The sequence below is a fragment of the Quercus robur genome, chromosome 8 (assembly GCF_932294415.1).
Source record: "Quercus robur chromosome 8, dhQueRobu3.1, whole genome shotgun sequence".
NCBI classification, from domain to species: Eukaryota; Viridiplantae; Streptophyta; class Magnoliopsida; order Fagales; family Fagaceae; genus Quercus; species Quercus robur.
In genome coordinates this window covers 49,610,975-49,623,744 of record NC_065541.1, presented here as the reverse complement: position 1 = coordinate 49,623,744, position 12,770 = coordinate 49,610,975, and the positions used below count along the sequence as shown (strand labels likewise).

Sequence of the window (12,770 nt, the reverse complement as noted above, 5' to 3'; positions counted from 1 at the left end):
TCATGTTCTTAGTTTTTTTTTTTTTTTTTTTTTTTTTGGATAATCATCATCATGTTCTTAGTTGTAAGTGTCAAAAATAAAGTACAAAATAAAGTGCAAAGTTTAACTGAAGAAAGGCATTTTTTGGAATTTCGACCAACCCTTGATCACTTCTTGATCGATCAATACCAGCCTTTGATTGACTCTTGACATAGGCTCGATCAAGACACAAGAAATCAAAAATCTACGTGTTTTATTTAAGTTCGTATGGAGCACAGTGCCGGCCCAACCCAATTTTAAAGGCTTATATTATATAAAATTTTTACAAATATTATATATAGAGGAGAAAAGCTTGTACTATTCCATTTAAAAATAACCAAAAAAAAAAAACTTGTACCATTTATAGAAGAAGGTGTGGATTTTAAATGGTTAGTGAGGCTTATTTTTGGTGGGGAACAAGATGAGAGTATTTTTACAATTATTTGTGTGTAATATGTCTTTAACTAATTTAATATGATAAAAAAAAGTGGATAATTACACTTTACCCACCTGTAGTTTGTCTCTAATTTGACTTACCTACCCGTGGTTTCATATTTGACATTTTACCCACCTGTGATTTCTTCCGTTACTTCTCTGTTACCCACCTCTAGTACAGACGTTACTCTAACACATTAACTCATCAAAAACAGAACCTAAAGTAGATCACACACTCCTCACTATGGAAGAATGAAGAACAAAGTACTCAAATCAATAATAAAACATCTAAATCATCCAAAATAACCAACAAAGCTATAAACTTCACAATCAAAGCCACCTTGTGCGTCGAATCACAACTAAAAATGCAAAATGTTACTAACCGATCAGACCAACAAAACCCAACCTCTGTGCTTCTATAAATTCCAGCCAAAATCATCAAACTACAGATCCTCAACAAACCCTGAAGAAAACCCAATCCAAGTGACCATTTGTGCTTCTCTCTCTTTCAGATTTGGACCAATCAGACCACCCAATCACTACCGATCTGGGTTTTCAACCATGGGTTTAAAGAGAGAGATAAAGATGATGAGTTAGAGAGAGAGAGAGGAGAGAGGACCAGACATCAAGAGCTTGAACCGAGAGAACCTTAAAGATCAAGGTTTTCGATCGATGGTGGCAATAAAGGTGGTGTAATCAGTGTTCAACCTGTGATTTGGGTTTTCAGCCATCGAATGCGGTGGCAATGGCTTGAACCAAGAGATAAAGCTTGAGAGAGAGAGAGAGAAAGAGAGAGAGAGAGAGAGAGATCCAGGGGCTCCAGCAGATTTGAGAGAGATAAAACTTGTTTGAAAAAATTAGATGTTTTATTATTGATTTGGTTTGATTGTGAAGTTTATAGCTTTGTTGGTTATTTTGGATGATTTAGATGTTTTATTATTGATTTGGTTGGGTTTTGATTTACTAGGTTTGGAGATGTTTGGGATGAAATTTTTTGTATTTAGTTGAATTTGTGTGTATGAGAAATGTTGGAAAAGAAAATATTTGAGTACTCTATTCTTCGTTCTTCCTTAGTGAGTAGTGTTTGATCTGCTTTAGGTTCTATTTTTGATGAGTTTATGTGTTAGAGTAACGTTTGCACTGGAGGTGGGTAACAGAGAAGTAACGGAGAGAATCATAGGTGGGTAAAATGTCAAAAATGAAACCATGGGTAGGTAAGTCAAATTAGAGGTAAACCACAAGTGGATAAAGTATAATTATCCCCCAAAAAAATTATAACATTTTATGTAATAAGGATATGAGAAAATTTTATATTATATATAAATTATATTTTTTATTATCTCATTTTTTTTCCACCAAACAAATTAAATTTATATCATTTCACTTTTTCATCCCAACTAAATACTTGATGAAAAAAAAGGTAAAATATCATTTTCATTCTTAAACTTTTACAACAAAAAAAAAAAAAAAAAAATTGATCCCTAAACTTTCAAATGTTCATTTTTTGTCTCTAAACTTTATAAAATATTCTATTTTTTTTCCTTCCATCTATGTCGGTTTTTTCGTCCTTACATTTATGTCTGTTAGTTTAGGTTCTACGTGGCTTAATGGAGTGGTGATGTGATATTTGACATTGACCAAACTAATTTATTTTTTTAAAATTATAAACATGTGGCACACAATGATTGGCCTGCATGGATTAAACAATTCTAGTGAGACAAATTTACCCTCACAAGCTCAAACCTCAGAAACTTTCAACAACACAAGAGAGGTTCCTTCAGAAACTTTCAAAGCAAAAAAAGTGTCTTTTCTTTGTGTATAACAAGAAAGTTCAAAGTCTTTGTGTTGCTTCAGTAACACTAAGCTTCAATGATGGAGGAAGGCTTCTGTTGAACACTCCATTGCTAGCTGGGGATGCCCCATGAGATTGGGTTTGGGGTTTCAAGCTTTTTAGAACATCACCAGCCGCCTCTCCAAATTTTTGCCTGTTTGGAGAGTGAACAGTGATATTTAGCTTTTACCCATCCACTTTTTCAAATACACTTTCCAACAGATTCAATATCTCATTCTCTATCTTATTTAAATATTATTTCTTCATTCATTGTTTATTCTTTTTAACAACTATATTTTTCAATGAGAAATATTATGTTCACAACATTTTACGCAATACTTTCACAACAAAATTTATGTGGAAAGTTATTACTAGTTCTAATTTGAACCCACTATTTAAATTATTTTTTTACTCACCAATATCAACTAATAATAATCTGTCACTTAAAATTTATTGTGAAAATATCATAGTAATGTTACTCAATTTTGATTTCTTATTCCTTATATTATTTTCCTTTCTTTCTTTATTTATTTTTTTTTCATCCATACGTTTTTTCTTTTCTTTTCTTTTTTCTTGTTTTTTCTCCTCCATACACATACACCTACCCCCAATATATCTATCTTCACTCTTTGTTTGACTTTTTGTTTTTCTAGTTATCTCCAAAACATTTCTCTCCCCTTCTCCCTCTCTCTTTCGTTGTCTTTCTCTTTCACACACACAAAAATTTCTCTCCCTCAATCTCACACAAACAAATTCTCTTTCATACATGCATAGATCACCGACAGAGAACAAAGATTAGAGTCCTCCCCACTTCTAAGAACATGCAGCTTAATCACCATATTGGTTAGATCGGCGTTCTACATGGTTTTTTTTTTTTTTTTTTGGTTGTTGTTGTTGTTGTTGTTGTTGTTTTGGTTTGATTAGTTTTATTTTATTGTTCAGATTTCATTAGGCTTATGAGAAAGATTGTTTTTGTGTTTCAAATCTTTCAATTGGGTTTTTGTTTTGATTGTGGTATGTTTTAGATTGTAACCATTGAGATAGAGAAGCACGAGAGAGTGAAGAAGACAGAGAAAGGGAGGAAAGAGAAAAAAGTCTTTTTTTAATTCAACTGGTATTATTTTAAAGAGAAATATTCTTTAGATATGCTACAGTGATTGCTACAGTGCTCTCCATACCTAGAGAGCTACTGTAGCAAATCTAAAAAAAAATTTGAAGATGTCGAGTCTTTTGGAGGGATTTTTTTGGGTGAACAGTGGCTTTTCTCTCCAAAATTTGGAGATGCTAAGTCTACTAGTGATGCTCTTAGAGCATCTCCAACAAATTCATCAAATTTTTGTATTGTTTGGAGAATGAACAATGACTTTTACCTATATCTACCCATTTTTTCAAATACACTTTCTAATAGATTCTCTATCCCATTCTCTATCTCATTTAAATATTATTTCTTCATTCATTATTTATTCTTTTTTTAACAACTACACATCTTCCAACATTTTTTTATTCAACACTTGATTATTATAATAGAAAAAAATTTTGAAGAATGAACAGTAACCTATCAGACTTGATGAGCTACTGTTCATGAGCCAAAAAAAAATTTTGGGTATAGAGAATCCATTGGAGTGGCTTTTTTTGGTCTCATTCTCTATTATAGAGAATATTTTGTTTTTGCATAGACCATTGGAGATGCTCTTAGATATGCGAATTTTTTAGACTAGGCTGACCAGTTGAGGTTTGAGCTTGTGAGGGTAAATTTCTCTCACTAAAACTTTTTAATCCAAGGGAGCCAATCAATGTGCGCCACATGTTTATAATTTTAAAAAGAAATTAATTTGGCCCACGTCAAATAACACATCACCACTCTTTTAGATCACGTAGAACCTAAACTAATAGTAGAATTACAAAAAAAAAATATATATATATATATATATATATATATAGATATATATTTTACAAAGTTTAAAAACAAAAGGCAAACTTTTGAAAATTTAAAAATAAAAAACGTAAATGTTTAAAGACGAAAATGATATTTATCCCAAAAAAAAACGTATATATATATATATATATATATCATTCTAACATTTTTCACCTTTCCATCATTCTAACATTTTTCACCTTTCCATCATTCTAACATTTTTCACCTTTCCATCCTATGAGCATAGAAACAAATAGAGAAGACTTCTGCTATAATGCATGTCAATCATTGAGCAGGTTTGCGAATTTTTGTGAATGATTTTTAGAGGTATTAATAATGCACCGTGCGCAGATCCAAGTCCGCACAAAAAATGGTAGCTTTAGCTGCTATAGACAGGTACAACACAGTCCTCAACTCCTATATACAAGCCTGGCTACTTCCACAATTAATACCCACTATACAGAAAACCCCCTTCACAAAGAGAGTAAAAATCGATTGACAAACCATCAAAAACGAGAGAAAAAACGGAAACATAACTATGCGCACCCAAAATATGGCCAATGGGCTTGGCTTGTACTTGGGCTTACAACCTATTTGTATTGTAGGTTTTGGGTTTCCTACTATGGGTAGTCCTTTGCCCAGAAACTCAATTACACTCACTCTTATCTTTACGAATTCCTATCTTCCCCTCACAAGGTTGCTCCCTTCACTCTTGATGTGGCTCCCTTTTTCTCTCTCTTTTTCTCCCTAGAATCCCCCCTCCCCACTCTTGAAGTTGTCACTCTTTTTCCTTGCGTTCACCTCCTTGTTTTTCAACCCCCACTTCTCCTTCTATTCTCTTATTTATAGCTTGAGATAAGTGGAGGTGTTAAGATTATTCCTTATTATTAGAAGGAATAGGGGTCCAATTCCATCATTTCTAAGTGGATGTTCCATTGGGAGTGGTAGTAATAACATTGGAATTGGTTCCCACCTCCAAAAGACTATTCGGTAGCGATATTCCCTAAGGCAATACTGGGCAGCCAAGACATGGTACCCCCGAGCAATCACATTCTCGTCCAAGATACAGTTGATCGGGAGAGACCCGAATTGTGCCTCAAGGTGTGTCCAGGTCAAGGTTACAGGCTCAATGGGCATTGGGTCATGCATCGTGGCACGAGGCCTGGGCCCATGGCCTGGTGGGCCTGGGGCCCTGCCTCGTACAAGGGTTTGGGGTTATGGACCGTACCATAAGGCCAGGGTCCAAGGCCCAAAGGGCTTGGGGACTCCATACCGTACAATAATGATACTCTGTAGTTCATACTCCAAAGACATAGCAACACCTTATTCGTACACTCAAAAAAACTATTTGTTAGTACCCAAGAGAGCAACAAAGGATTAGCTAGGATCTAAGTCTTCCTTCTACAGAAGCAACCCTAGACCCCGATATGAAATGGAATAGTTTGTACGTTGTCTTTGTACCATATTTATTTTGCCTATCACGTCGATGCCAACTGCGGATGCTTTTATGAAGAAATAAAGACCTTTCTTCACTTATCCTATAAATAAATAAAATAATAAAAAATCTTAATTCCTTTATTTATGAACAAATCCGGTAGCTTCCATGCTATATACACTCAACTATAAATATTTGCAACAACAATGTTGATGAGCCAAGATGCATGTTCCCATCAAAACAAAAAAAAAAATCAAGATGCATGTTATTTTTGTTAAAAGCATCACCAAGGATTATTGTAGACCAAGAAAAGTATATAAGGATGCAAAGGTTTGCTCTCGTATAACTTCTAATATTCATGTGAACAGGGAAGGAGTCGAGATTTCACCATAGGAGGGATCAAAATTCAATATTAATTAATAAAGAATTTTAATAATTAATAAAATTTAATTATTTTTTATATTAACTAAATGTATATTTCATTCCCCTTGTTATGTCATTGTTCCGTAAACAAAATAATGAGTTTCAAAAAATCCAAGAAAACATGAATAAAATGCTTCTTGAAAGTTCCTTTTATTTTTTATTTTTTTTATTTTCAATTAAAATTTCCTTTTCAAAAAAAAGTTAATTTCAAAAACTCAACAACAACAACAACAACACACACACACACACAAAAAAGAACACCGAAATCAAGCCAATAAGTTCCCCTCACCAAATTTAACCATTGTATTTCTTGTTGTCTTTTGTATGAGAAAAACATCTTGAAGATTAAATTGCAATTTTAGCTTACCAATATTTTCTTAAGGAAAAACATTAGTCATATTTACTTTGAATGCAATTGACTAAGTATTTAATGAATGTATAGTTTATTATCAAAATGTGATTTGCAAACAAACTTTTTAAAACACAATCACCAAGTATGAAGTTATTTTTCAAATGATAAACATAGGAATGAATCAGAGCAATGTATCATCGAAAGTTATTGTTGGGTGTCAAACATCTTCCCTCATATGTATCCGAGCATTTCAAAAGACCCGCAAAAGACAAATGGGCATTTCAAAAAATATCACATCCCTTTCGGTGTGATCAGATCATCAACCATGGGAGTTGGTTGGCATCCTCCACAAGTTGGTATTTTCCAACAAAGGTGGGTACAGCAGAGTCCTCACCACTTTTGATGGTCAATCAATCAATATTTCCATGGAAATACAAGTACTTTAACCCCTACAGGCTAAGTTCAGATCATAACAATGGAATAACCAGAAAACTATATTTTTCTGACAATTATGCTTTTACATAAATATTTCATAATAGTAGCATATCCACTTCATTCTTAGATATTATGTTCGCGGTATAAGTAATAGCATCAATATGTTAAAAATTATCATATATATAAGGTTCAAAATTCACGAACATATATCTTTACCTAAATCATGATTATATGCAAATATTAATTTTTCTAAATAAACCTTATGCTTATCAAACGCACATATTACATATCCCTTACATGAAAGCAGAAGATGTGAGAGATTTGAATAAGAGGAGTTCAAGTGTCCACATTCTCGTCACCTAAATGAAAGACCAAAACTTATTACTAACCATTCTTCCTAAGTATATAAACTTGCACATGAATCACAACCTAACTCTCAAACTGAAGAAAATCTTAATTCCCATCTCAAAGAAGTTTCCTACAGCAACACATATACATATATACATATATATATATATATATATATATATACACACACACGCACACACAAATCACATGATCAAAAAAATCCATTATTCATATCAGACCATATTGTATTAAAAGATAAGTCCAAAAGTTGAGTTCCTTTCTTTGACACACTTAGCTAACTCCCTAATTAATAGCAGTTTTCCCTTTGTAAAATTACACTGTAACTCATTATTTTGATAAAGCAGTAAAATTCATAGACTAAATTTTGAATTTATGAAGCTTTTGCCTCACCAAGCAACAAAACAAAAAATTATCATAGCAACATGTTATTCAAGTTATAATTATAAGCCAACAAGAAAACTTAATCAACTAATAATTAAATTTCATAGTGAAACAGCACCTTTACATAATAAACTCACAAACTAAACAGCCTTTACAATCCCTAATCAGTTATCTCAACTCACAGTTTTCCTGTTCATACTAAATTAACCATAATATCTTTAATCTTTTCAAATTGCTAACATAAAACTACAATTTCGATCCTCTATAATCAAACTAGAGAATATAGAAGAGAAAATAAAACAAACAACTACACCATTAAAATTATTCATAACAAGAAGTAGTTTTATTTACTTACCACAAACTTTGAAGCTCAAACTTTAGTGTTAGGTGTTTGATTTCTTCTTTGGAGAGAAATATATATATCTATATAGTTTCGGTGAGAGAAAAGGCGAAAGAGAGAAGGGGTTGTTGGTGTGACAGAGGAGTATGGTTGTGCAAGAACAATGAAAGAAGAACAGAGAAACAAAGAAAATTGAATTCGGTGCAGGTGGTGGGGCACATGTCTCACTATAAGGAAAAGGATTGATGACTCATCCTTTCAACTAATACTTTGTTTGGTTACAAATGAAGGAAGAGAAGAGAAGAGAAATGAATAATAGAAAGGAAATGAGAAAGAAAAGAAAAGAAATTAAATCTCTTGTGTATGTTTGGAAATAAAGAGAGAAGGGGAAAAGAAAGGAGAATAATGAAATTTTCTTTCCTTTGTTTGGCTTGTAATAAGAAAGGAAATGAAATGAAAATTTATATAAATATATATATATATATTAACTTTTATGCCCATATATACGTGAAAGATGAATAAAAATTATGGGCAAATATGTAACTTCAAGGCATATTATATTATTTATGTGGGCCCCTAGTTTTTTAAAACTATTGTCTCCCTTCAAATTTAGCCAAATTAGGTAGATTGTAAATTTGTGGGCTCAGGAAAATGGCTTTTGCCATTTTACTCTCTTCCATGCTAACCAAACGGAAGAAATGACCACTTTTCAAATCATCTCTTGTCTTCCTCTCTCCTTTAACTTTACCAAACACACTGTTAAAATTTATACTTACCACCCCCAAAAGCTTTATTTTCTACAAAGACCCAACTAATTAAATAATTCTGCATATATACACTTACCTTTATAAACTTCTTTCTATAACATCAAAATAAAACTCTTATGCACTTAAATTAATAAAGATAATAATAAGTATGTAAATCCATAAAATTAATCATGCAAATAGGCTAGGATGTTACACCACCCCAGCCACCACCACTGGAAAAAAAAATAATTAAAAAAAACACTAGCCACCACCCAAATCACAAGCACAAGACCAAATTGGTGACACATGGAGATTCGAAAACAACACCACAAAACCCAGAAAAACAACAGCATCTATCACAGGATTCGAAGACAACACCACAAACCCTAGGAAAAACAACAGCATTTACCACTAGTAAGAAGAAATTGGATCAAAATCTCAACCATGATCCACCAAATCAAACCAACAGCATCCACCAAATTAGACCAAATCTCAGCCACGATCCACCACCACCACAACCCACCGGTGAAAAAAAAAAAAAAAAAAAAAAGAAGAGAGAAATAGCCTAGAAGAGAGAGAGAGAGAAATGACACAGAACAAAGAAGAAAAAGAGAGAAAAAGAAAAAAAAATTTAAGGAAAAGAAGAGAGAAGTAATAAAATATTAGTTTTAATTATAAGTTTGTAGTTACAATAAGTTGTCAATGATGACAACCAACCTCCTATAGCTTCATTGTTTTTTTTTTTTTTTTTTTTAATATATTTAAGTATAGCACTTTTGTTGTAGCCTGTATTTTAGTTACTAAAATTGCATCATAGCAATTATACCACATTTGTTGTGAATACTCTAAAGTACATTTAATTATTATGGAATAGCGTATAACAAGACATTTTATGGATGTTGCTATGTTGGTTCTCAAAAAGGATTTGGTGCGGTGCTTCCAAAATTTTCTTGCAGGTGTACTTAATGGTCTCATAGTCTATCTATATGTATGAAACACAATATTTAGATAACATATGGAGAGATGCACAACCAAATCATGTCCACTATGTACAAGTGGGAGATGTAAGTGAACGACTAGAGTGGGCATTCAGTAGAAGAGTAACGCCTAAGCGTTAATCCGCAAAAATGGGAGCAATGCCAAGGGCAAGGGCATTTCTCAAATGAAGTTACATGGCCATACAAAGTGTCCATACAGGCCACCCATTGGAGCCCATGGAAGCATTTAAAAATATGAGAATTCATAAAACTTATTTCGATCAAAAATGTTCTTTTAAGTGCGAGTGCGAAGTTTTTAGGCTATAGGCATTGTGTGTATTAGCTCTATTAGAGTGCACCAATAACTGCAGGTCCCATTTTTTGGTTTTTGGTTTGTGGAAGAAAGTAGGGCGTGAAGTTTGAGGCTCACGGTGCCTCAATACCAAACTTGTTAGTACACTGCTTACTGCCCATTTCAAATTGTCCTCACAATTACGTTTGAGTTCAGATGAGAAGTCAGAATATATGTTTAAGTGGCATTTGCTAGTGCAATTGGGTACCTCATGTACTTGATAGTGTTCACTTGGTCTAATTGTTAGTTTCTAAATATTTAGTTATAAATGTTTAGGTTCTAAATATGTTGTATGTTGGTAAATTGAGAACAAAAACTTGCCCAGAATTAGATCTTGGTGTCTTTGAAGTGTTTCAAACATTGCTTAAGCTGATATAAGTCAAGATTCAAGAACGTACAAGCTACAAAAAAAAAGAATTCAAAATCTGTCAAGCTTTATTGATCAAAGAGAAGGCTCAACTAGGGATGGCAATGGGGCGGGGCGGGACCGAAGAATGGGGTCTTCGTCCCCGCCCCGCATGGTTTTGTCTTGTCCCATCCCCGCCCCGCCCCGCATGACGGGGAATACTTTCTCACCCCATCCCCGCCCCTTGGGGCCCCACGAAGCCCCGCCCTACCCCGTAAAACTCTACTTTTTGTTAATTTGCCCTACAACTAGTACAATTTTTTTAATGAAACCTATTTCATTAATAAAAATATACTTAGAATTACAACTAAATTTATCCCATCATATCAAATCAATTTTTAGAAAAAATTGAATAATATATTCAAGTGTTTAACAAGACAATCATTAAAAATAAATAAATAAATAAAAATCTCATAGTATAACACATAACAAAATAAAGGTAGAGAATCACATTGGGTAGAATAAAATATGCTAATATTAATATGTTTGTTTAAATAGTAGGGTTTTAGGGTATGAAAAATTTACAATTATAACCTTTAGTAACGCGGGGCGGGGCGGGGACGGGGAGGGGTGGGGCGGGGTGGGTCTAAAAAGCTAAACCCATCCCCGCCCCGCCCCGTGGTACGGGGCTAAAATCTTGCCCCATCCCCACCCCACTACCTTTGCGGGGCGGGGAAAACCCGCTTGGGGCGAAGCGGGGAGGGGCGGGTTAAGCGGGGCGGGGAAAAATTGCCATCCCTAGGCTCAACCGATTGAATTGCATGCAAATCTATAGAATTTTACAGAAAGCCTAACAACCCGCAAATTGTTTAGGGTTTGAATCTAACACTACTAGGTATAAAAGGAAAACTCTAATACACTTTTTTCAAGTTTTGAGAGTTACTCTTGTGAGATCGGTGAGATTTTGTACCTTCTAACTCTATCAAGCACCTACCAGAGATCAAACTGATATTGCTAGTACCGTTAGAGTAAAAGTTGCAGTTAAACTTTAGCTATCAAGTGTACTAAAGATCAAGACGTGAATTAGAGATTCAAGTGATAGTAAGTCCAAGCTTAAAGAAGTCTAAGGAGTTCAGAGTCCAGTTTGGTAACTGTGTTAGATTTACTATGAATTGGTATTCTTGATTGTAAATCTCAATTTGATATAGTAGATTGTTCTCTTGGGATAGTTCCCCATAGGTTTTTTACCTTGAAACGAGTTGTTTCATTGGTTTCCCTGTGCATCACATATTGTGTTATTTAGTTTTCTATTGTGTATGTTATGTGTGATGAATGTTTAACCTAAATCTGAATAATTAACCTAAGTAACAATTTGGTTAATAAATTAGGTTAAACATATGGTGTTTTCCAAGGTCTAAATTTTTATACTAATCTTTATCATGCAGTTAATGTGGCCAATAGGTCTATGATAGATCCAAGAAAAGAGTATTGGAATTCAGAAAAGTGGATATCTTGCAAGCACTAGACCATGGTATTCTTTTCGATCAAATTAAAGACCTTCTTTAGAACCTATGGGAAGACCTTCTTCTGAAGCTATGGGTTGTGTGGATTGTGATTATGCAAAAGATCTTGATTCTACAATGTCCATGGGATGACAAATATTTATGTTTGTTAAAGTTCCAATCTACTAGAAGTCTACTCTACATGATATAGTTTCACCATCCATTACAGAGGCAGAATATATGGCGGATACAAAGGCAAAAAAAGAAGCAATTTGGCTTAAAGGATTGTTTAACCAGCATGTTTCAAGCAAGATAGTAAGGTGCTGGCTAGTGTGCAATTCACTTAGCAAAAGAATCAAGCATACTATCGAATGACATAAATAACTGTGCTTTTTGTGTTTGTGCTAATAAATGCTCTAAATTAATCCTTACTCAAAAAATAAAAGAGCCTCTGAGCCCTTGTTATTTATTTTTATTTTTATTGTTATTGATTTGAATCCTTAAAGTGACATTTGCACAACAATTACCAAACCGCCTTTTTATACTCAATTTTTTTTAATTTCCTTTTCTTTGTATTGGGGTTTACAGGTAATGACTTGGAAATATCTTTAGAAATGGGTGTAATATTCATCAAATCAAGCAAACAAACAAAATGTGCACATAATGTGTACATTATTTTTTTATGACAAAACTTAGGTACAGTACCTTAGGTGCTATTTCTTAAGTTCCCCTCTTAAGATTTAGTCATATGACTGCTTAATTAAAAAATATAATTCTATCTTATTAGAAAAAATCCACATGACAGAATATTAAAAGGAGAATCTAAGTAATAACGCCTAAGTATTGTACTTAAGTCTTACTCATTTTTTTATATATAGAAATGTGTACATGATATGGAATAAAGTAGTTTGTA

The 12,770-nt window shown here is 33.4% G+C and overlaps 1 long non-coding RNA gene across 1 annotated transcript; it reads right to left on the bottom strand.

The window, feature by feature from the left end:
* Nucleotides 1-2,146: 2,146 nt before the first annotated feature.
* LOC126696838 (uncharacterized) lies at nucleotides 2,147-8,178 on the bottom strand. Its single transcript, XR_007646106.1, has 3 exons — nucleotides 7,950-8,178; nucleotides 7,142-7,203; nucleotides 2,147-2,438 (listed from the first exon to the last, which is right to left on the bottom strand). It is a non-coding gene; the product is annotated as an uncharacterized LOC126696838 (long non-coding RNA).
* Between the last annotated feature and the right edge of the window lie 4,592 nt (nucleotides 8,179-12,770).